At 45.2% G+C, this 25,132-nt stretch overlaps 1 protein-coding gene across 1 annotated transcript in view; it reads right to left on the bottom strand.

The window, feature by feature from the left end:
• Positions 1–24,764, bottom strand: part of mAChR-B (muscarinic acetylcholine receptor) — a 95,662-nt gene extending 70,898 nt beyond the window's left edge. Inside the window, exon 1 of the mRNA XM_084606297.1 lies at positions 24,701–24,764. The gene's annotated coding sequence lies outside the window, so the exon portion shown is untranslated. The remainder of the gene's footprint in view (positions 1–24,700) is intronic.
• Positions 24,765–25,132: the final 368 nt, after the last annotated feature.

A 25,132-nucleotide genomic window follows, 5' to 3' on the forward strand; every position in this document is an offset into this window, starting at 1 on the left:
CGCCGCTGCTTCTAGTTCCAGTTGCCGCGCAAAACTAAAACAGCGCAAGCAAGTCGCGGGTCATTTTTCATCGTAAACTTGCCACGCAGTCGCACCCAACTATTGCGCCAGCATCCTCCTGCTCTTTGTTCGCCATTTTCCCTTTGTTCTCTTATCGACAAAAGAAAAAAAAAAAAGAGAGAATAAATACCCACTGAACGAATTCCGCACCGGTCAGCTAAAACAAAAAGACAGGTGGGGAAAAAAAGGGTTGCCAATACTGGAATACTGGAACGCAGCCTTTGAGAAGTATACAAGCGAAAAACGGTGTATCTAAAGATGAAAGTTGCCTTTTTTTTATTTTTCACTACCTTTGCGTCTATAGTAATTACCCACACAGAAATTATAAAATGGTGACGTTTAACGCATACTGAACTTGTGATTTGTAATGCGAAACCGTAATACTTTGGAGAGTCACGTTCAGCTCTCTCGGATGCCGTAAGTTGAACCACCAATTTGGCTGCCTCCATTTGTTTATTCTGGGCCGCTATAGACAGGCAACGTCCTCCCTTTGACATCACTGCTGCCATGTGCCTATGGCTATTTTTAGCACTTTTCGCTCAAAGGTTCGTTCAATAATTGCTTACCACAAGATATTTGTATTTTGTGCACAATCCCACCCCTATGTGATGCCCATTTACGAGGGAACATTACAGTATTAAACTAAACTGAACTGAACACCTTGTAATTGAGCTGTACCTGTGCGATGCTGTGCAATAATGGTATGTACATGTTCATGAGAGTCGTCTAATTAAGCTTCCGATGCTTTAAAGGTTTCTCTGCGCTATCTCCGAGTGGTTACAACTACCCCTCCCCTTTTCCCCCGAAAAAAAAGGTGAACAGTGACCTCCATTTCCGGAAATAATTAAGACGCAAATGCAGAGTACTGTGTGATAGATTTGAAATCCTATTGACAGAAATGACTAAGTTTCGACGCACATAAAAAGCCTACTCCTGAAATTTGTTCCTCGCTCACAAGAAGCAATTAAAATTTTTCATACAATATCAATGGGGTGCATTTATAGAAATAATTGGTGACAAAAAATTCACAAAGCTACAGAGAGAAGTTCTGAGTAAATACTTACTTTTTAATGCAGTTATCTAATGTGTGAAAAAAAAAAGATGATCGAGAATTCTTTTAACAATTTCTCCAATTTTTTTCTGGCTATGACTGACGTTTTGATTAATGGTCGCTTACAATGTACGGTCTCTGAAGACGCTTCCCACGGAACTATTTCACCAACTTCGTAAACAGCTTAACGGACAGGTGGCAGCTGTTGCTTTTCGTAATCATTTGACAGTTCATGCAGCAGTCGCATAAGCTGCCCAAAGATAGCCGAGGAAACGGTTGAGTTTCTTGCCAACCGTATATGCCCGAAGAGCTTCGGCGTCCCATACTAACTATTACTTCGCACAGCGTTCCTTAAACCGGACAGTTTTCTTTACAAACAACAGCGAAGAGGAGAATCGCCAGGAAACCATGTTGAGAGTGTAACTTAAGTTGTAAAAAAGAACCTATAAAATGGAAGGTGGCTATGTATAATATGGTTATGCTGGCACAACACAAAAACAATAACGGTCATCGTACACCAAGCCGAACACTCATTTGATGAAAGCATCCACAGTTCTTCAGAAGCGTCTGCATCCTGTAACACCTTTTACAGAAGGTCGTTAACGTTTCATTCATAATGCAGCCTTAAATAAGCCCCTCCCGAAATCAATGCAGCCAATATATTTTCTCTGTCTTTTGGTTCTGCCCTATGATAAAACAGCAGGGGCCGAATTTTATTTTTGTTTTTTGTGACAACTGCACCAAAATGCTACACCATGTTCAGAAGGATCGACATAAGAGAAAGGTAAAATGCATCCGAATAAAAGATAACACTTCACCTTAAACGAAATGATATCGGCTGCTTAATAATTGTGAAATACATCACAGCGACGTACAATTAGTAGCTCAATCAAAACAGTCATCATATACACGCGAGTCTACAAGTATCACAACTGCGCTTGCCAAGACTCAACAGAAACTTCCAACAAAATGCGGGGGGGGGGGGGGGGGGGGGGATCACTGGCTCCGCGCTTCGTGACACCTGCAAGCAGCGGCCGCTCTCAGAAACCGTTCTTCGGTAAAATCGTTTCTTCAAATCTGTGATCTTACTTCTGATTAAACGTTAAGTTTTTCATGCTGGATCACTACGATTGTGCTGCTGATAGATTTCGGCCATGATGTCCCAGGCTGAAGTGACCAAACATAGGCTAAATTCTGAATAAGAAATAAAAATGTTGACAATGCATGGCCCATGACCACAACAGACTCCACCCACATCCGAGGTAGCTTGAACTACAAAAGACACGTGTTTACACGGCGTCTTTACCACCGCAAGAAACGCTAAACAAACGTGTTGTTCGGGGCTAAAAGCCGCTGCACCCTCAGCAGTTCGGTTCCTCTGGCACAAAACCATGCGGCGTGAAACGCGAACTGAACCGTCACCGAATTCACCTTATTTGTGAGCTCTTCATGATTGGGCAGCTACAGAAGGCACATGCCAGCTACCTTATATATAGCCAGCGATATAGCAGTCTATCCGGGCCCTGGAGCTTCGTGAACTCGATCCCTGATTGAGGAAGACCAGAACACGCACTGCTGCACGGTTTTATGCTCGGGCGGAGTACAGCGCTATCTCCTCGCCGTCGGCGACATGTCTCCGACCGATAGCCTGCCGCACCAGTCCTTTGAAGACGTTGCTGGCGGAGCTCGCTCGAACTCTCCGTCTCCCCCCACAAAGCACAATAGTGGAAATGGGGCGGGAGACGCGCTTGTCTCCGACCCGCACGGAACCAGAAGCCATTAAATTGTCCCACGCGCACTTGACTTTCAGTAATTAATCAGCAGACCCAGCCTTCTTAGCTTCTACACGACGTCGGAAGGCATCGCGACTGCTCGTAGCATGTGCCCCAGGGGCATTTTTTTGTTTGCCCAAAATATGGTTTGGCTATGTGTATCGTATTCGCTCTGGAGAAAACTTTAAGGCTTCGTAGAGAACCAGAACGCCCTAAAGAAAGTATTATTTCGTGCGCTTTTTCTGTATTGTTATTTACGTAAATAATTCAGGCGAGACTAAATTTTGAAAACTTATCTAAGTGGTATTCCACGCAGCGCGTAGTGTTGGTTTAACGCGTAAGTCACCTGCTAATCGATACCCATGTTCGTTGGGCAGCCAACAGGAACTGGTACGTTTCTTTGTCATGCAAATTAAAGAACATGATGACTACCCGTGTAATCGCAGGCGCTGTTGGTAACGAGGTGCAACGAATACTCGTGCCCTCTCTGAGATTCATTAGCGTAGCTAGCGAAGGTACTGGACTCATTAGGCGACGGAGCTGACCTCGCACTATAGAATGCACTGGCTTCTTTAGACTTCGGCAAGTAATGAACACTGTGGGAATTATCAGAAATGTCATCGACGCCACCAGTACTCGCCCTGCGGCATTACCAGTCTGACGAAATCTGCCAGGGTAGCTAAATGACTAAAGCGTCCTGATGCCGGGTGTACTGACCTCACGAGTCAGGTTCCAGTCCCAGGCCCAGCCGACACGTTACGATGATGAAAGTACAGTGGAAAAAATGATCGCTCACGAGGATTTCGGGGTCCTTTAAAGAGCGCCACCTGAATGCTTTATTGCAGGCCTCTGTAACAAGAATTTCGAGTTAAAATATTTCGAAGCTTTAGTACAGAGTATACGTAACATACCCTTGCCGTACCGCTCCTCTCTACCGAAGCAATAGCCGGTGGCGACATCATGCGAAACTGCGTTCAAAGTAGATAGCGAAACCGTTACGTCGTTGTGTAGCGGAGCTATGCTACGCCTCTGGTGCGAATGTTCGGATCGCATCAATGTCCTAATAAGCTCGCTCGTCGCTATATGGGCCGGAATGCTGTAAATGCTTCCATTCAGCTGTATTAAAAATTAATCATTTCATCCCTTGCCACGTGAAGCCGCAACATTTTTCTTATACAACGTCGGCCATTCGATCACGAGAATGGGAACCCAATTCAAGAATTTAACGAACACTTAATCTCCGCCATCAAGAGTATGGCGCGAAAAACTTAACGACTCCCTTATGCTGCGTACCATGCGTGTCCTCGTTCACTTTCGTTAATCGCTTAATCAAAACTAAAAAGCACTGCAGAATCTGCATTGGAGTAATGCGAAAGCACGGATGCTGCTGTTGGTTGCTTCTGGTTGCTTGTAGTTGCTTATTTCACTTCTTGTTTACCCATTTTATTCTTTAGTAGTTTCAAATTGCGCGCCAATGCCTTATTATTCCACTTTTCGGCTCTACTTCTGGTTGCGTGACTTTTTGTTTACCCATTTTAGTCCTCGGTACTTTCAAATTGCGCGCCAATCCCTTCCTATGCCCTTTTTCGGCTCTACTTCCGGTTGCCTGACATCTTTGACGTCACCCAAATTTACTGCCTTAATTACCTATTTTAGTCTTTAGTGCTTTCAAATTGCGCGCCAATCCCTTTCTATGCCCTTTTTTGGCTCGACTTTAGGTTTCGTGACGTCACATCCTTGACGTTACCTTAATTGACTGCATTAAATACTATTTTAGTATTCGACATATTCAGATGTGGCGTCAAGCCATTGGCTAATGAGACCATTTTCGCCTTTACTTTTAAATTTTCGGCCTCTAATTCCTTACCTAATTAACTTATTGACCTAATTATTTTTTCGGCAACAACATTATGTCACCCTCTATCGATTGACACCACTCATTATCCTCTACCTCTTCTCAATTAATCACAGCTGCTGCTTACACGATTTTGGTGACGCGAACTGCGGATGCGGCCTGCGGACACGGTCTGCGAACCGAAATCTGTGAAAATAGCGAAGTAAGGCTTTCGCATTAATAATCCGCTAAATTTGACACATTAGCATTAAAATTAAGTGTTATTGTTATCAGCCAAACTCACGGGCATGTCTCTGGCTAGGTGGTAGGTGCAATCGCCGTGCACAGAGTGATTGTCGGGTCATGTGACGTCATAAGACCATATGACAGGATCGTGTTGGCAGGAGCCGCCAACTTGAGGTCCGCCTTTGAAACGTTTGAAAGAGAATAAAATACAGCCTTCCAAAACTATTGCATTCCGACTTACACATGCAGCTCCTATACACAGATAGTCCCTATAGTCACGCAGGCGCACATGTACGGCTTGGTCAAAGCGGGGATTTATATTTATCTCGGGTAGTGTTTCATATAACATGCTATCTTACCACAAATGCACGTTAATTAGTATGTGCGAATAACATGACCGCAAAATTTATGGGGGACAATTAAGCTTTGCTTGTAAGGGTATGAAAAGACAACGCTAAGAGATTCCGTCTACCGGATCCCCTCGCGGTTCATCGTTCGCGGATATGTGGTTTCTGCTCGCTTAATTACCAGTCCCTTATCTTTTTCTTCTGAAACTTCGCACATTCTTATCAGAATACAGTTTTCGCTCACAACGCTAACGGCGAAGACACGAAAACATCGAAGCTGGAATTTATGCGGAACGGAGCCTTTAACGCTGTCTCGTTATTGTTACTGATTAAAGCCTGTTTGGATGTCACATACAAATGACTTGTTATGAGATAATTTTTACTTAACAGACCATAAGCGATATTCTATAGATTTGATATCTGAATCATCATAAGCGCCACTGCGACGTTTTAAAATTGGGACAAACTAACCTTGCTTTTGAAGAAAAAACTAAAAAAAAAATACTCTCTGCTCCGAGAATGCCTCGATGTACTAATTAGTCGACTACTCGACCGAAACGAACCGTTTAACTCATCAAGCGGAGCAGTTAGGCGGGGCCCCGTAATTTGTAACTGCAATCAGTCATGAGCGTCACTGTCACGGTCCGAAGGAGATGCTCAGCCCGGCTGCAGCTAACGGGGCGTGACCATCGTAGTCCGGCATCAGTCCACCAATCGCTGCTGTCGCATCCGAGAGTGCCAGTGTTACAAGCGACCGAGCGCTATTCTATTAAATGAGGAAGCAAGGAGTGCAGCTTTGAGACCACGCCCACGGGACATCTCGAGCTTAAGGTCAGATGGAATTTGCATGCGGTCAATGAATCCCACCGAACCCTGTTCTTTTACGTGTAGGGCTAATTAACCTAATTTCGCGAACTGAGAGCTACCAGCTTCAGATGAGAGAGGAACGTCAAAGTCCGTCGGTTGAAACGAGTACGTTTCAGTTAATTAGACGGCCGTTTAGCCAGTGCGCGTTAAGCAAACCTACGCGGTCTATATTAATCATAGGCTCTTCACTACGACGGCTTTCACCGCTCATGTGCAGCTTTCGGCGGTAAATCTGACATGCCTTACCGTGCCAGATGGTTGTTAAGTACCATAATAAAAGCGAGAAAACGTAGCTGGCGATGAAAGAGAGATGATATTTTATTCTAGCCCTGCTGGAGAAGGGGGGGGGGGGGGGGGATTTTAAGGGAAAGGGAGATGAAAAGAAAAATGTGAAAAAAAAAATAACACTCAAGAATGAGAATAAATATATGCAGTGCTGCAGATTGCCGGACAATAAGTCCAACGGACAGCTAGTACATATCAAGCAAAAACTGCTCCAGCCAAGCAACTGTTTACTACGAACACATCGAGCACACTTGAGACTTCAGAGCGATGGAAACCGCTCGCAATACTATGCCCCTCATTTGAACACCAAATTATAATGTTACCTACTTTCATACCAGAATTGAAAGAAATGTCTCTGTAGGGGCGCTGCGGTTTCTTTTCGGAAACAAAGTGCTCCAATGCTTTGATCCGTGATGTGCTCGCCCAGGACAGGTTTCCCTGCGGAGAGACTGAGTAGAAAAAGGGGGTGCCATAGAAGTCGAAGCTTTTCTTTCGTCCGAATATTCTCACGTACAGTGAGAGCCAATATCGAGATGACCGATTTCGCGTGATCCGGACTAGACCAAAACAGTGTCCCTGTGGGGACGTCCCTTGCTTCTCACTATAGCATACCTTGATGGGTATAGAATAAGTTAATGGCACAAGTGTGATAGAAAATTTTTCGGTCTCTTAAATAAAAAATCACTTTCGGTGGAGCCGCTTCGTTGAGCAGTTTAACGCGATTGTCAGCCAATTTTACATTATGAGACAGTGCAACGCATAGAGGGTTAAAGGACTTCAGAAATGATAGCCCGTTACAGACTCCCATACTCGGGTATGGAAAGGAGGAAGAATCTGGGAGAGTAGAAGGTCTTTAGGTTGGCGCGTTATTAACTCGCAAATGATATGCACCAGATCCACAAACTGCGTTTAATTCGCTGCTGCTTTCTGTCCGGCGAAAAGCGTCCATTAGCACAGCCAAGATCTGGTATTCATCAAGCAGCCCTTTTAATTATGACCCCCATCCCGAGCAAGAACGTCGTCGTTTTCGAAACGACGCTTTCCTACATGTTGTGTTTTGTTTCGGATGGAATGCTTCAACCTGCCACCGAGTCTGAATGCAGTCCTGCGACTAAAGGGACATTAGCCGGCATCTTTCTTTTGTGCAGTTTTCTGCTGTCATCTTACATGTGTTTGCGTTAAGTAAAAATATAAACAGCTGGTCCTTGCTTCTATCTGCCGTGCTCTAATGATGTCCAGGACCAGCTTAATAACGAGATGAGCACCATTCCTCACGCGCCGCGGGGCACTAAATGTATAACAAATGGCTTTTGAAGCCCGAGAAACGACACTTGCGCCACGCGTCATACCGTTTGGTGGAGGTAGTCAATAATGTTATAAAACGTCCCGGTCCACGCGCTATACGATCGCCCATCACTCAAGAAAAGAGAATCGAGTCTGAATCATATCTACAGGGCCGAAAATTTTCTTCAAGTATTTCATGCGCAGGTTGAGGCCGGCGCTGTCATTAAATAGACGATTTTTTTTTTATGTAATCAACAGGAAAAAAGGACTTCACCTCGGCCAGTTGAAAACTTGTGCTTTCCTTAAGCACGAAAAGAAGGCACCTGCAAGAGATTGGGAAAGAACGCTTGGAGTACCAGCAGAGAGGAGAGTGCAACACTTTCTATTGTGACGAGAAGAACTAGAATTGACTCTCGAAGTTACAAAAGAGGGTGGGCAAGCGGAAAGGAGTGTCCTTCTGGAGAGCTTGAAGCAGCTATGCTGTAAACTGATTTCGGAAAAGCTCTCAGCCGTGCATCTTATGAACTGCGTTCTGTTTTGTAGAGTCCTGTTTGCTGTCACGGCCGCGCTATGTCAAAACGTCAGACCCTATTACGGATGGCTCTTTCAATTCGTCTTTTTTTTTTCTTCTTCACGATAGAATATGAGATGGCACTTCTGCCCTGTCTTCGCATCGACAGTCCTCATCCTCTCCTCTTCACAGTCCTCTCGCAGCCTCGTTGTTGTTGCCACCCTTTTTTTATCGATAGAACCACGCAGAGGGCTAAAATATTCAAGCCAGCTTTCTTGTAACGACACGCGTGACCGCGGAAATGCTGCCACGGTGGGCATATCGAAGTTTCAATTGGAGATGGCTGAAAAAAAAAAAACATACTGTGCGCCAAAATGTGAAAAGTCGGTCGATAATATGTTCGCGTCCCGATGCACTTGCTCCAGGCTCACAATAGAAATCTTAGCGAGAGGAGGATATTTTGACCCTCTTCTAAATGTTCCTAACGCACTGAACTGAACTGGCTCTCTGACCTAAGTTAGACTTAGTAAATGTTTAAGGATGAAACCTTTCACGAAAGATGCACCTTTTCTTCTCCTTTTCTTTCTGTGGATCAACGTTCATGTCGCGCACGAAAGAAGGATTTGACAATAACTGATGATAATGAAACTGCTGAAACCATGTGGAAAAATCTCGCCGAATTAAGCAAGCTACGCAGCTTAAACTTAAGGCAAAATAGTAAGAAAAATATACTCTGCATTCAAGGTCGTATACACCAGAGAGTGTAAAAGAGTGTGAAAACCATCAAAGGAATTTGCATGAAAGTGTAGAGCGCAAATGTAAACAGTCAGTTCCAACTTCTACGCGCGGAACAGGTCACTCGCTATTTACATGCTAATTTATGATGTATTCCTAAAATGTTTTTGTGTCTGAATGCATAGGAAAAAAGGAAACATCCTCTGACACCGAAGAAAGCATAGGGGATTTTTTTTTTTTTTGCATTCATCAATGTGAAGTAATAATTTATCGTGCAAGTAGTTCGTTAGAAAGTGGAATAAAAAATAACTATCTGCCGCCGGTTCTGTCCTAACCCACGACCTGCGAAATAGGAGTAGCTATACGTATTTAACCTATTTAGGCAATCCGTCTATGAACCATTTCCTCATAATCATGCTGACTTACATAAGCAAATTCCATAGCAACAACATTTTGTAACATTTTATGCGATGACCTAATATGTTGCGAAATGATGTTGCTATGAAAAGAAAAAAAAAAAGAAAGAAAGAAACCGTCGCCGTCGCCATACCCAAGGATTCAGAAAAACATGTCTGAATGAATATGCACGTGACTTGGTATCATAATTGCAGTGCAACCATATTGTGCACCATTCAGGGTAGTGTCGTGCTATTTCGTTGCCGATTTAGCATCCACGCACTTGCCAAATTGGAGGTCAGTATGCGAGAAGGATTCCGACCGGCGACATATATAACTCCCAGTGCATGCCGCTCATTGCAAGTGCAGGTGTCGCCAGAAAAAAGTCGGAAGGATACTGCGCCTTCCTTTCCCAGAAATTCCAGCCAACTCTTTAGTTGGTTTAACACTTTGCCACATTTTGTGCAAGCCTTTCATTGCCAAATATTTGTGGCGAAGCTTAGACGTCCTGGTGATCAGGCATTATTCATAAGAAATATTTTATAGCACGAGCAAAATCCAAACAAAACTTCACAGCGTTACATTTCGTTCGCACATGGAAATAATTAGGCTGATCATTATTACATCCGCTTCCAGTGCGTAACGAAAACTGTTGAGGAAGAGGAAGGTGGGCGTAAGTATTTTCAGCGACAAGCCTTTGCATTTGAAACATTAGGAATCTATGTCCCATGAAAGGACCAGCTCACTTTTGAAACGTCATCCCACGGCGTACTTCCACTGAAACTTGCATTATTTATTTATTCTTTTTTTACAGTCAGTAACTCATAAACCCCCATCAGCCAGCCATTTCCGCCACCTGACTAAGTGCGGAAATTTCCTATTTTCGACGACCTTGGTTGATTGCGGCCTTTATGAAAAAAAGTTATTTTTTCTCCCGTTTTGAAGGCTATTTTGACAAAGCTACTATATGTTATTATGCACTCCATGTGGCGTAACTCTATCTTTAGTGCCTATTTTAATATGCCTTCGGTTCTTCTTAACTGTCGCTGTCGCCACAGATCGGACTGCGCTCTTCACCACTCGTGTAACTGTGGTCGTATTCAATTGCAACACTCACATGGTAAATATCCTTCCAAATTCGAAACCTTGCTACAACTGGGGGCGGCAGATCCCCCCGTTAAAAATGCTTGAGCAAACAACTTCAAATGATTCTCTTCTCAGCCGTCCTGTCGACTTCCCTGAGTGGCCGACCGCTGCCACAAGCGTCTGAATCCTGTTCTAAAGGGCACACAGAATCCGAGCGGTGCATGTTCAAATATAATAATAATGATAACAGCCAAAGAACTGCCCATTTGGCGAGCGTGCTGCGCACAGAGTGTAGCATTTGAAATGTATATCTGCTGACAGCACTGCGAGTAGATGTTTTTGTTTTTTACATTTTTATCACTGAAATAGAACGGCTGCTGTAAACCCATGGGTGCAGCCCTAACTTGAGCATACACGACAATATACCAAGTGTTGCAGAGAAGAACGTATGCATTTAGCGGTAAGAATACGGCTTCTGCTTCACAATTGTGAGCAGAAGTGTGTTGGTGGACATCAAAAAACAGATGTTGACTATTTAGCTGGTTAACTAATTTTTGATAACTACTTTAGCTATTGCAGATAGAAGTCTGGTCGCAATTATAGGTTTGTAGCCGGTTATTAGAAGTAGCCATATCAGTTAAACTGCGAGCAAAAATCTTCCCCGTGTCTCGCTGGCTGCCATTGCAGCTATGGCGCCAGCCGTTGAGTAGTCAGTGAAACGGCGAGTGGGACGACGTCATACACGGCAGTTGTCTCTGTGGCTGGACCCGCCCCTCCTATGTCGCAACTGGGGCGCCATTTACACGTAGGGCATCACTAACCGACCTCCGCGTGACTCCATATTTCTGCACTTTCCTATCAAAACTGTCACGCAGTTTGTCATATCATTTCACTCTCCGTTTAGTATCCATCTGCTAGTTAATCTGTGAAGTAGAATGCGATAATAATTCGGAGCGACGATAATATGCACCTCCACTTCTACGCAGTGCGATAAAGACGGTTAACGCTATGCCACAATCTGTGCCATTCTGTCAATGCTAAACTGCCAAGCAAAAAAACAAAAAGCCAAACAATGTCACTGTTTCGACGCGTCTTAAACGTTTTAAGCGGAGTTAATCCCCATCTGAATATTTTATATAGTTAATTTCTTTTAGCGTCAGAGCAGGTTTGGTTATCCGCGTCAAAAGAGGCACGCTTTCAGAAACCCCGCACTCGAAGCAATGTCCTCTGACTTCATGGCGCAAATGTTACCAGGCCTTGTCTTTCCCGCCTGGTGGAGCGGCGAGCAGCCCCGACGAGCAGAGCAGCGCAGGTGGAACAGAGGTGACGTGGCACTTAATACGCGCTTCTTTTGGCGCGAAATGACTAAATTCCTTGAGCTACATCGCAGAGAGTATAGTCATGTTTCCGAAGTTATAAAAACTGATTTGGCTATTGCTAATAGTCAGCTGCAAATCTGTGATTCTATCCCAGCATGGCGGCCATTTTTTTTTTTTTTTAGAAAGAAAAAAGCAGGCTACGCGCGTACTGTGCGGTATCAGCACGAGTTGAAGAACCTCAGGTGGTCGAAATTGTCCGGAGCCATCCGATACAGCCGCATACTCATAGCCTAGTTGACTCACTATAGGGCGTTAAACCTCAGTTAAGTCTTAGCGTAAACCTAATTGTGACCTGACTCCTAACTGTAATAGTTTCAAAGCAATTATCAGAAATTATTTAGCCAGATTAATAGTTACCACTGCTCACCTCCTTTTTGACGTCCGTTAAAACCGGCACGATTGTGCCTCAGCGGGCGCAGCCTTCTTTGAAACAAATATCTGATATAAAAATAGTGCACGCGGTCAACCTGTTGCGAAGTCGTAGAGGGGCAAGTGATGAGCTAAGTCGCCACAAGCCCTTGACCTTCGTACAGTTCGTCCAGTTTAAAAGGCTGTGTTAGCTTTGCGAGATATTCTTGCATGACATCCTTGACAGGCAATCTATCGATCTAATATTACGCTGTATTTAGGTTTAGCGCATTTTAACTAGACTACTGGCGCTGTAAGTGCAGCCTCTGAGATAACTCTTGAAACCGCAGCAAGCTAAACTCTAAGCCATATAGAATAAACTAATACGCGAACAGAATCTTGGTTCGCGTGAGCATATTTTTATCTCATGACGCAAGCAATATGAGGAATCAAAGGAAATGTGGGCGAGATCACCACGCTTCTGGCCCCTTTGTCATGCAAACGAAGTCTAGAACGTTAACTCCCCTCATTCCCTTCTCCTTTTACGTCAGTGGCGCCATCTCTATATTTGGAAGATTTAAATATTAATCAGCCCGGCAGTTTCGCAGTGTCAGCTTTACGCGAGACCCTTGGGACAAGTTTTCCGGTCCATGCATAATTTTAGCAGCACTCCCCGTGGCTAGGGAGCACCGCTTTGCCGAAACAATCTGTTTTGAAACAGCCATTTCGCCGTATGCGTGTCGCAATTGGCAAAAATTGAGCTCCACTCATTAAACTTGTACGAACAACAACTGGAAGTGATTGCTACGATGCCGCCTCAACTCTCGTTTCTCTGTTTCGACCTAGATCTGGTGCGGCGCGCTGTACACGTGAGTGCTTGCCCATTTGGGCGATCTTTGTCACAAGTAAAAGTGCTTCCAGTGGTATACAGCGAGGAAACACGGGAAGTTAAAACTTCGCGCATAGTTTGCTTCTTCACATGAGTTTAGCTCCAGCGTAGAATGTGTCAAGAGAAAATCCCGGTTCAAACGGAGATGTGCGCGATGAAAAATGCTGCAGCGAGCATTTGACTCTGCACTCTGTATATCGTTGTACGTTGCTTTCGGGAATACGAAGCAAGGCGCCCGTGTGCTGTGCGATGTGTGTGTGCACATTAAAGAACACCAGCTGGTCGAAATTTCCGGAGTTCTCCACTGCGGCGTCTCTCATAGCCTGATTCGCTTTGGGACGTTAAACCCATAGAGTTCCTTACACTAACTAGAGGGAAAGCTGAGGGCGCTGCACTTCAGCCACCATGGCGCAATCACTGGCAGGCGCAATCACTGTTCCTGAAGCTCTGGGGTTTAGAGATAACAGTGGCCGGGTGAATAAACCGGCGGTGGAAACTAGCAAATTACGAGTGGAAGATTGGTGGCTTAAAAGCAGAGAAGTGACGTAATGTTAGTAATGTAGGAGCAAAATCTAATAAATAGAATGATGGTTTAGTTAACCATTCTAAATCAATAATTAAGATATATGGAGAAAAATGAGCATGATAGCTACTGCTACCACCCCGTTTCAAAGGGGACGCTCCTATATTCCATCCATCCATCCTTCCATGGGCGCGCTAAGAATCATGGGCCGGTGTACTCCTTGTTGCGGGACAGTCGGTTTTTCTCGGGTACATAGAGTGACGTTACTGCGATGTTTCTGTTTCGTCATCATCATCATCTGAAAGTGCATACATAGACCGCGAAAGCCATAGTAGCGAAGGCGCAAAAGCAGACGTCGCCAATAAATGGTTTCTGTTTCCCGAAATGCCACTAAAAACTTCCTTAAGTGATTGAACGACCATAAATATTTTCATAACGTTTTTTTTATTTCAAAGTTTGCCTATTAAGTGCGAAATATTAGTATTTGTGCTGCTCAAAACTAGGCCAATAGGAGAAAGAGCCATCGCTTATATTGGATAAATTTCACACTGACATGCTGTTTTTCTCTCGTTTTGCGATTTATAGTCACAATATTCAATCTTAGGACATTATTTACGGTAGAACAACGTTTATATTTGCATTAGCTTTGGCCAAAAGTTCTAGTTCTGCACTCGGTAGCTCTCCGGCCCATGATGCTTTGAGCGCCCATGGTGGCTGAACTGGCCGTCTGGAAACTCCATGTAAACTCCCATAGAAGGCAGCACAGCTTTCCCTCTAGGTAAGAGTAAGAAACTCTATGGTTAAACCTCACAACCAATCCAGGCAACCAATCAAGAGACATTAAGCTGAATCACTGCGCAAGGCACCATTGATGCAGAAACTGGGCTTCGGGCTTAACCAATAGGTGCAAGGGATGTCTGAAATAGGTCGGTAGTATAGACGCACACAAATGCTTATCGAATCATTACTTAATACGATTCAAAAGCTTAGCTTGCTGCTGTGGTGTCACACACTCTAGACGCCGCTCCAAAATGTTGTTATAGATATGGCAGGTCATAATCGAAGCGGTAAAATTTGTATTGCACTTGTAAATAAAGCAAGAACAACGTTGAACTACGTTCTCCACAGACACACGCACACAATGTTTGAAAGGAACTCCCGTCACCAGGCGTCAAGTGTGGCGTCATTCCTGTCAAACGCAGATGGCAGCTTCGGCGCACTTTTTTTCTTCCACACGGGTGTACATATCCAGGGACTCTTGAGCAGCTTAACGTGCAGGGAAACGCATCAAAAGCGCAGTCGTTAATCCACTCGGACATGAAGACAAAAAGGGAGACAATGCACCTAATGAGCGTTCGCAGAAGCACTACTAGTAGTAAGCGGTTATTTATTAAAATAATTAAAAAATGAAGTAAAATGAATTTTGCCTGCTCGTATCTACTGTCTCAATTCATGAAGCACCTGAGCTGGGGCGGCTGAAATAAAGAGAAATCTAAGAGAAAAGGAGAGAAAAATAAAGAGGCTAGTGACGTGGATGAAGGACAGGGTAGAATGAATTAAAATATGAAACTATAATGCAATATGTCAGAGACTATGGTAGCAAGGATAATTTTTAGGCCCGCTCACGATTGTCTTTCACTGTAGCACTTGACGCTTCAGGCGGGCCTCCGCAATGCATGCTGCGCCGGCGATGGGCCGCGTATACGCTATGCTCTCTGCACCCTCTTCCGGAATGCTGCACTTCCCCTCGTGAAGCCGCTGCCCGCGGTATTGGCGGTGAAGGAAGAGAGGGAATATTCGCAGAAAGAAAAAAAGGTTCTAATTTGGCGAGCTGACCACAGTATTCTGTGGCTTTCAGTGGTCGTCTAGCGAGGCGACATTTGCTTTGTTTAGTAGGTGGAAAAATGTTTCGCTAACTCCGGGTCGATTTAGATTCTTCAGAAAATCTTTTTTTTTTTTTTTATCATCATCGGAATGGCTCAGTGTGGTTAGAGCGTCAGACCGCTGTGGTCTACGGAGAGTGTCCGTTGTCGGTCGCACTGGCCGCGTTTTAATGACGGCGAAACGCGAAAGATATCCACGCGTTTTGCAATGTCGGCAGAAGGAGGTCAAAACTATTACAGGGCCCTCCACAACAGCACCACTTTCTGTCATCGTTCATTTACAACCTAGGGCAAAGTCGAGGCCTTCACCGAGATGTGAGATGGTTACTGCTCTTATTTCACGACAACCAGATATTAATGCCATTTGTTCAATGTGAAAATTATGTAGGTCAATTATAGCTAACAACATTAAGTAGCATCAAATATTCACTTCTCCTTACGAAGATGCTGTGCACTGTCTCAATCTGCGGACCTATATCACATTATATTCGGACAATGTGAGGACAAATGATATGGGACATTGTATGATACCCATATACATACGGTTTAAAGTACTGAAATGACATGTACTGTGAGGGTAGGCGCGTGGAGGACTTCGCTTTAATTTCTACCACCTGGGGTTCTATAACGGGCACTCACATCGCACAGCACGCGGGCGCCTCGTGTTCATGTCTGAAATCTGGACTCCGTAGAATGGTCGTTGTTATGCAGGAGCACTGCCGCTATTCCACGCACTATGCCCCGCTGCCTCGGTAATTTATTTATTTCGCGGCTTTGTCTGGGAATTTTACGAAAGTGTACTTGTGCTGATCGAGGTCGGTGCAACTAGGCATGAAGAGCCCGTTTTCCTCCGCAACAGCTCAATCTCAAATCTTTGTATTTAGCTTGTATTGCGGTTCCATCTACACTGGCATGGCAAACATTTCGTCATTGCTGAATGGAAGCTTGCTTTAATGTCGGGCTTCAAATAATAGCGATTCCACCAGAAACAAACTCAAAACATGCAAAGCACATTTCTGTCGCTACCATGAGTCAAACTCAGCATCTGGAACGAAAACACGGAAGATGACGCAGTCCACCTTACTGCGTATAGAAAGCCATAGCTGAGCTAGAGGGTAAGTTATTTCAGAAAAAAAGTTTGGGGCATTGTTGCAATGCATATGGAAGGCATCGAAAAAAAGAAATCGAGCAACGCATTTTCGGATGGCTCAGTCAACATACCGAAATATTAAAGAATATCATGGTAATAATAATATTAAACTTTCTATAAAACGAAAGTGACAAACGTGAATGTTCCTAAACATCCTGAGAGGTGTATTTAATGTCCAAAGAAAAAAAGGTGCAAGCTATGTATTTCCGGATGACCGAGTGACAGCACCTTAGGCGCTTTGACGCGGTACACGTCTCATTCCTTCACCCGCAACCTCGATCATTCGCAACGATCGAGAGAAACATCGACTGGAGAGAAATCGATTATATCAAGACAAGTGCTCAGAAAGAGGCCAGCGAGCGAAACTTCGCAGCCCCAATAACGTCAACCGCCGAAGCCATTCCGGTGGAAAAATATTTTCCTTTCATTTCTTCACTGCGCGAGGAAGAAACGTCCACCAAGAAAGCCAAGAAAGCACTAGGCTATCGCGACAAGCGTACAGACGAGTTGCGTGAAACACCAGGAGTCTCAGCTTATTGCTTTCTTACTTTTTTTAATACCGTCTATGCTTAGCTGCCGCCCTTCACCTACAATTAGGTGTCGCTTCAGCTACCTCTCTCGTCTCGAAAGAATAATAGCAGTGAAGAAAACACAACAAGCGGACATGAAGGACGTGTAATTAATCGCACTGATATACAACAGCCAATGAGGGCGAACGACCAGAACCGCTGCTTCATTTCTGTGTCCTTGACTCTTTCCTTGCTAATTGCGCAGTCTATATCGCGTCATAAATCTCGCGATTTGCCGTTATCTTTGTCAATTTCTTTCTGCACTATTCTCCCTCTTTTGATTATCATTCTCGAAACAACCTATAGGGCAGCTCTGAAAACGAGTTCCGCGGCGCCATAGCAACGATATACGGTGACCTCACAGCAGCCATTAGCCGCCGCGTTAAATCTCCTATCGGCTCTAAAGTCACGTTTTCGGAATCGCCGAGCTCGTGGAGCGGAGTTCGTTTTAGCGCTGTCGTCAAAGTGGCGTGCCATGACGTCGAGTTACGTCGTTGTTTACGACGGAGCTGTCTCCGCTGGCGAGCGTAAATTAAGTGGCGACGTTCAACAATCACAATAAAAATACACGAAGCACGACAAAGAAAGCACAATTTAGAAATTTACAAAAAAGAGCAAACATTAAAGAACGGAGAAAATTACGACGCCCAAGGGCAGTTACGAAGCTTGCAGCGCAGATTGGCTGCAGACACGCATTGGCGTGAACAGTGTGAGGCGTATGTTATGTGCATATATATATATATATATATATATATATATATATATATATATATATATATATATATATATATATATATATATATATCTTTATATATATATATAAAAAAAGTCAGACGTGGTGAACAAAAGAATGCATTGACGTTTCGGCCGCGCCGCGGGACCTGCCTTCGTCGGAAGAAACTAGGTTACAGGCAGTGTTCTCTATTTATACGCTAGGTCAATCAGTATCAGTACTGATGACGGTGACCATCTAATAATAAACCAAAACTAATATAGGTAACACGCCTACAGTCACACATGCGTCATGATGCAGATTACAACGGGTTGAAAAATAACAACACGTGGTGGCGCGACATTATCGAGAATCCTACGGAGCCTACGCGGGCGGAAAAGTGCATCACCATTCACCGAATTGGTAAGCATACCAAGGCACGTGGCTAAACTGCGGACAATGAGGTGGTCACAATACGTACACATTTAAAACAAAAAACGTTTAGCTCCCATATTCTGCAAACACACTATCATTATACAACTACATAATTCACCAAAGCTCTTCAATTAACTTTTTAATCAACGTAGTCTAGTTGTTAGTCCCATTTGCGCAGGTTGAAGGCGCGGAGAAGATGACGTCATACCAGTTTTTAGAACGACAAAAAAAAAACATTTTCCGAAGGTCTACTGGGCGATGAAATGCGGCGCTTTTTTCGCACGAAACCGAAACTGAGCTGAGGATGTCCTTCGGCTTAAACACAACCACCGGTGCTACCAGGGGAATAAAAGCTGTACAGTCGGAATAAATTTGTTTGGGCAGGCTTCTGCTTAGCAACCACACGAGAAGAGTTGAATGGGAAACTAAAAGTCCATAAGTGTGTATCAGGAAGGCGTGCAAGGGGTACAGCTTAGCAACAACTCAATATCAGCTGCATTGCCTTAGTTTCCAAGGGATATTTCTTCAATGGTTTCGTATTCGGCAGGAAGACGTGCCAAAGCAGGATTGAGGACTGAAGCAAAAAAAAAAAATTGGGAGGGGGGAGGGGAGGACAGTATGTGACAGGATAGAATAAGAGAGTTTGACATTTTACAGTACAATAGGATAATAATTGGGTATGATATGTATGACAGAATATGATTGGGCAGGAATAATTATGGTGCGTCGCAAAGTCGCAACTACATTCTCAACAAGCTCTTTGCTGCCGATGACAGCGTACAGTGATTACGCATTTTATCGCCGTTCACGGCTGTTTTCACAGATGACTATATCTTCTCACATTGTGGAGACCGTAAAGTGCGTCCGATTTATAGAGTCGTATAAGTCATATTTACGCCGCGTAGGTGAAGCGAGCCTAGAGGTCGCGCGGACCAGCACCGTCATCAAGTGTACGTCGGCACAGAGAAGAAAAGAAACGCGGTCGACAACCACCACGGCACGTGGGATACGATATTAAGTAAGTAAGTAAGTGCTTTATTTTCCGTTTGCAAAGTACAGTTGTAAACGGACAGGTTCGAGGAAAAAAGCTGCGGAAACAGCTTGACAGGTCCTAAAACCCGTTCGTTGGCAGCAGCAGCCGTGCGGAATGGCAATGCTTTCAATACAATAAAGCACAAGCATGAAGAACGAAACAAAAATAAACAAAAAAGGTGAATCTGCAAAGCTACATAGGTTAGTAAAAAAAAAATAAATAGAAAAATAAAAAAAATACAGCAGCATGAAAATAATCTCACTCAGTCACAAAAGAAGTACAATTGGCAAGGAACATATATAGTGCTGATTTACAATGACTAACCCAAAGGTTGACAATATAAATACACACTCAATATTAGTGGCAAAAATAATTGTGTAGAGTAGATAATGAAACATGTAAAACATCAATATTTTCCGAGATTAGTGCATTGAGTAAGGCAGGTAGGGTGTGAGCAATCATTTGCTTACCGTAATTAGTTCGCGTGTGTGTTACATACCAGTATTCCGGACATCGCGTTTGGTAGTGAGGTAGATTTTGTTTAAGATTGTCTGTTGAACGGATGGCAAACTTATTCAATTTGCATTCCTTAATGTATGCGTGTACTAACATGTAGTTATATAAATTATGCACTTTCAATATGTTAAGCTCTTGGAACAAAGGTTCACTTGGGAAATCTCAGTTCACATTGTATATCGCGCGCAGAAATTTTTTCTGAAGGACAAATAATCGACCTACATTTGTGGTAGACGTGGTACCCCAGACAAGACAGCAGTAATTAAGGTGACTCATAAAGAGAGATTTATATTATGCCAGCCTGCGCTTGTATGCGTCGGGACATTGAACAGTTGATTAACATGCCCGGGTCACGACACCGCGCCGACAATGCCAGAGTCCTGACAATCACGCAATATAGGCTGCTGTCCAAAAATTGCCCAGTGTGCTCGAACGGTCCCTGGTGCGGCGCTCGTAGGTCGCGCGTTTCACTCAGTCTCGAACAGCGACGCCGACTCTTTATTCTAGACAACAGAGCGATAATACCCTGAATGGTAGCCCTGATTAGTTCAGAAAGATTTCATATCAGCACACAAAGTGGAGGAACTGTCGCTAAAGGCCGTGGTCACAGATCCTGATATTGTTGTGTTATCAAAAACAATTGACTATGGTTTATCTCTGGTTAGACCGGGTTGAATTACGTTAGCAATACCTCCATGGCTGCGCTTATGGTTCACCATGTGGTGTACCTCATGGTGTAGCTTGAGGTACGAACTCGCTCGCTTCTCGCTTTATATGTGAGCTGGCAGGAGGTGCCAAATTGGGTATCTCGTTTCACATGGGACGGTTATGTCAGAGTCAGCCTGCCAGGACCCTGGCATTCACGTTACCCCCATAGGCCACTAAGGCACGTTCATGTGGCTTGGTTGAAACCGTATTCGGCTCGGCTGCGGCTCAAGGTCAAACGTGACCCTTGCCGGGGCTACCCGACGGGCTGAAACCTGGCGCAGTATTTGCTAACCCAATAAAAGCAGCAGAAATGCGTGCGAGTAGCGCAACTAAATTACTAAACAATTATGAGACTGGAGAAAGTGCAAGACCCTAAAGGAACGAAATGGGATATCACCTATGACATCGGAAATAGGTGATGTAAAGAATCGATAAGCTCTTGAAAAACTGCAGCGCCAACAAGTGGATGCCGCTGATGGTGCACCGTAGCTACAGTTTTCACCACTCTTTTAATCGTGCATGTGGCGTTATCCCGTGACGCTAGTTAAGAGGCTTATACAACATGACAACTATTATACTTGCCACCTAAAAAAGCTTCCTGTACCTTCTGAAGAGGTCTTTATTCACAGCTTGAAGCGCTTCAATCGATATGCCGCACAGCACGCAGGAAGTTCTGCAGGCGGTTCAAGCTTTACTACTGATTGAGTTGCGATTTACTGCATACATAATGCCGACTTCCCAAATAAAGATTTTTCCAGCTATATTCCTCATATTGCGACTCGCTCATGAAACACAAAGCCTTTAGTGGCTTTCGTAGGCATATAGCCTCAAAATGTGCGCTGACTGGTACATAAGGTGTTAATTTTGAACAAAATTCAGGCACACGACCACATCAAAGCACTCACAAAAACGCCACATGCATGTAGGACACCACTGCTATGTAACAAATACTGGCGTAGATTCAGCAGGCGTGTGGAATTTAAGCAACACTAGAACATATCGGTCACGCGAAAGCACAGGCGTACGGGACAGCCGTTGACGGCGACACACGCCAGACGTCTTTCGCGAGGGTCGAAGCATCCAGAGACTTTCTTTTCTTTTGTATTGATCTGCCTTATCGTAGCAAATCACCGGATTTCCACAGGTGCCACCAGCAGAGAGGAGACATGGATTTCTTCCGCCAGCGAGAAGCAATGCTGGAGGGAAACTTCCGATCCCGAATACATCACTGTCGATGCCTTCCCCCGTTCCTGCCCGCGCGATGTCCGCTCCATTCAGGGCGGCGGCAAGGGCTGCGGCCACAAGGCATCCGCAGCTTCTCGACAGGGCACCAAGTCCGAACAAATCAATGCCGTTCACGTCGTTCCTGTCGTCCCTGGCTTCCTCCATGCCGTACGTTGTGAACGTACCGGGGCCCTTCTTTGCTTTTATATCGATGCGCAGAAATGCGCGCCAGAGACGTTACCGCAGCGTGTGATGCAATTTGCGGGGCTGATGAAGGACGAAGAGGGTGGGGTAGTGCTTAGCAATCAACTTGCGCCAGCACCCATGGAGCCTGTAAGCAGCGCCTATGGCCAAGAAGTGGATCAGTGCAACCTTCTGGCGGACTTTTGCAACGGGCACCTCTCCTGAGAAGCCCGCGGAGCGGATAAAGTAAAAACACGAAATCTTTCTGCTTGTTGCCTTCAAATCAACCTTCAGAGTGTTTTTACTACAAAGGCTTTTTATGGTGCCCGAGCCCTTCGCTGCGCGGGCTTCGAGCTTCGCAATCCAAGGATGTCGTTCATCTAACTCGGCAGGCGAAGCTCGCAGGCTTGACAGGGCCTGTAGGGCTTAAAAAAGAGAGTCCCTAACCACAGCACTGCAGTATCTACGGCAAGCGACATTACTCTCTGCTGGTGTTAGGGTATAGTACTAAGTCTGGTGTACGAAATGGCACCAATTAATGCTGGTGTCTCCGAGTGCAATTGAGAGGAGCCGATTCCTCGATGATCAGTCATTTGATTTTCTCATCAACATGTTTTGGGTAAGTACGTTGGAAACATGCCCCCGCTGAGATACCAGCAGTGCTTCTTCAAATGCTCACAGGAGATAGCAAGGGTTCACGCAAAATAAGCAGACACGCAGCGTGTATGTGTTCGTCTGTTCACCGGTTAGCATAGTCTTCAACGAGTGTTTACAAGCATCACTCGGTCTCCCGTACCTCGCTGTAGGCGCATAACACTCCTGTCTTCACTACATTGCCCGTCACGCCACTATCCCTGTCACATTGCGTTTGACACACTGAAAGCCCAAAACCGGTACAATCGGTTCTGCGGCGTTTATACAGTTTACAGCTGGTAGGCCCACACGCAGCTTATTCCCCCTGATCCATCATCGTCAGAAACTTGCGCTGCCACAAGCGGACGAAAAGCCTTTCTGCATCCGTGGCACCGACCGATGTTTAAATGACGCCGTTTTTCACTCTATAACTAGAGCGAAAGAAACGGGTGGCTTTGCTGTTGTGGTACGAGGGATTTACACTATGAAACGCTGTAGCAAGATGACTCCTGCGACGCTCAATGGAACACCCTGACTTTGGAACGGTATGAAAGCTGCCAGTTCATCCCAATGATGACTAAACGCCAAAATTGTCGCTTTCATTGGAGCCGCGAATATTCTGAGGATGAGTGCCACTACTATGTCGCAGTCTGCTGGCAGTACCTTTCACGCCACATGTCGTGTCTGAGAACCACCAGTTCGTGCAAGCACAACAGGACAGACCTTGAGGACCTTGCGCCGATGGGTCCGAAAGCGGCGTGCGATGTTCCATTTGATTCCAGAGTAACGCGAATGGTTGGCTGTTCTAAGTGCGTGCAAAGGGCCATCTAACGTGAATGAATATCTGATAGGGAGCATTTCTAGTGCTTGTAAGCACGTGAAGGAAGTCCCCAAAAATACTGGGTCGCAAGGGTGAATGTCTACTTGGCGTTCCCGTGCATGCACGATAGTTTGGTTTAGAGCTAATGGACGACAGCGCATAATAAAACAGTCCCACCTTTACGGTTTCCAGTTGACAAAGTGGCCAATGACACAACGCCTTCCGCGCACCCGGTATTGCTGAAGGGCTTAATCGTGACCCGCTACGACTTTTCAGACGGCATACGTTACTGCGAAAACTATTACCGCAAAATAAGCATCGCATTGTCCTCTCCGCTACTGCTTTGTGGCTCAGGTGTCACGTGCAGGATGCCCGTTGACAAGCGCGATGCCATTTGAGGGCCTGCTGTGCGCCGACCTTCTGCGAACAACCTTAAACTTGACATGGACGACACTCACCGCACGGGAAAAAATCGCACGATACCCTCTGCTGCCTAGCTCCTCAAAGAAGGGAACGCGAGCGTATGACATGGTGCCCAGCTTAGAATAATCTAAGCAGTTATATATATATATATATATATATATATATATATATATATATATATATATATATATATATATATATATATATATATATATATATATATATATATATATATATATATATATATATATATATATATATATATATATATTTATTTATTTATTTATAATGGAATAGATCCGATAGAGTGGAAATTCTATTCGGTACTCCCGGCTAACCATTTATGATGAAAGTGGGGCAATGGATACAGCTCCCTCGCAAAGACAAACAATGCATGACGTGCTAGGCACCCGATTCATCCCGCGCGCAAATCTGGTGAGCCACAAGTGTGCGGCACGCGACCGCTGCTGGGGGAAGCGGAGGTGTGGGGAGAGAAGAAAAGGGGCCCGACACTACAACGCCTCTGAAGAACAAAGGCGGAGGCTCTGTTCCGCAGTTCCCTAAATTTACTCCCGCCGGTTAGAGCAGGGAAGGAGAAAACGGGCCCGCGCCGACCAACACGGAGACGCCGAAAAGTACATGCTCAACCGTCTTCGCGCACCGGCGTTTGGAAGCAAGACGTCGTCATGCGCGCGGAAGGAGACGGCCGGAAAGAGTCGTCGCGTGACATCGAGCTAAGCGTGTGGCCCGCACCAGCAGCACCACGTGGAGCAGGCAACAGTTGCGCGCGCGACTCACCGGTGCCGTCCGGCAGCGCTGCGGTCCGCCGCTCTGCAGGCATGCCGCCCTCCCTCCGCCGCCGCCGCCGTCGCAGTGGCCCCGGGCGCAGGCGCCGAGCGGCCGCCACGCAGCGGTCCAAGGCGCGGGACGTAGCGCCGCCCAGGGGCCGTGGAGCGCAGCAGCGCATAGCCGCCCATTGAGCGGTGCACAGGCATGCCGATGCATAAGCTGAGGAACCCCCATTCAGTCGCATGCCTTGGAGCTCTGAGTGTCTGGCATGCGGCGCTACGTATCTCAGAAGTATCGGGCTAAAGGTGATGGTGAATTTGGCAGTGTGTGATGACAGAGCAGCTAACCGCGCACATGCGTGAAAAATAAAATGTATCTTTACAGTTAGTATGGTTCCAAAGCATAATAGTGCTAAGATATGAAATGATAATGGCAGTAGGG

This window comes from Amblyomma maculatum, chromosome 6 (assembly GCF_055883805.1).
Source record: "Amblyomma maculatum isolate TAMU_Amacu chromosome 6, ASM5588380v1, whole genome shotgun sequence".
Classification (NCBI taxonomy): domain Eukaryota; kingdom Metazoa; phylum Arthropoda; class Arachnida; order Ixodida; family Ixodidae; genus Amblyomma; species Amblyomma maculatum.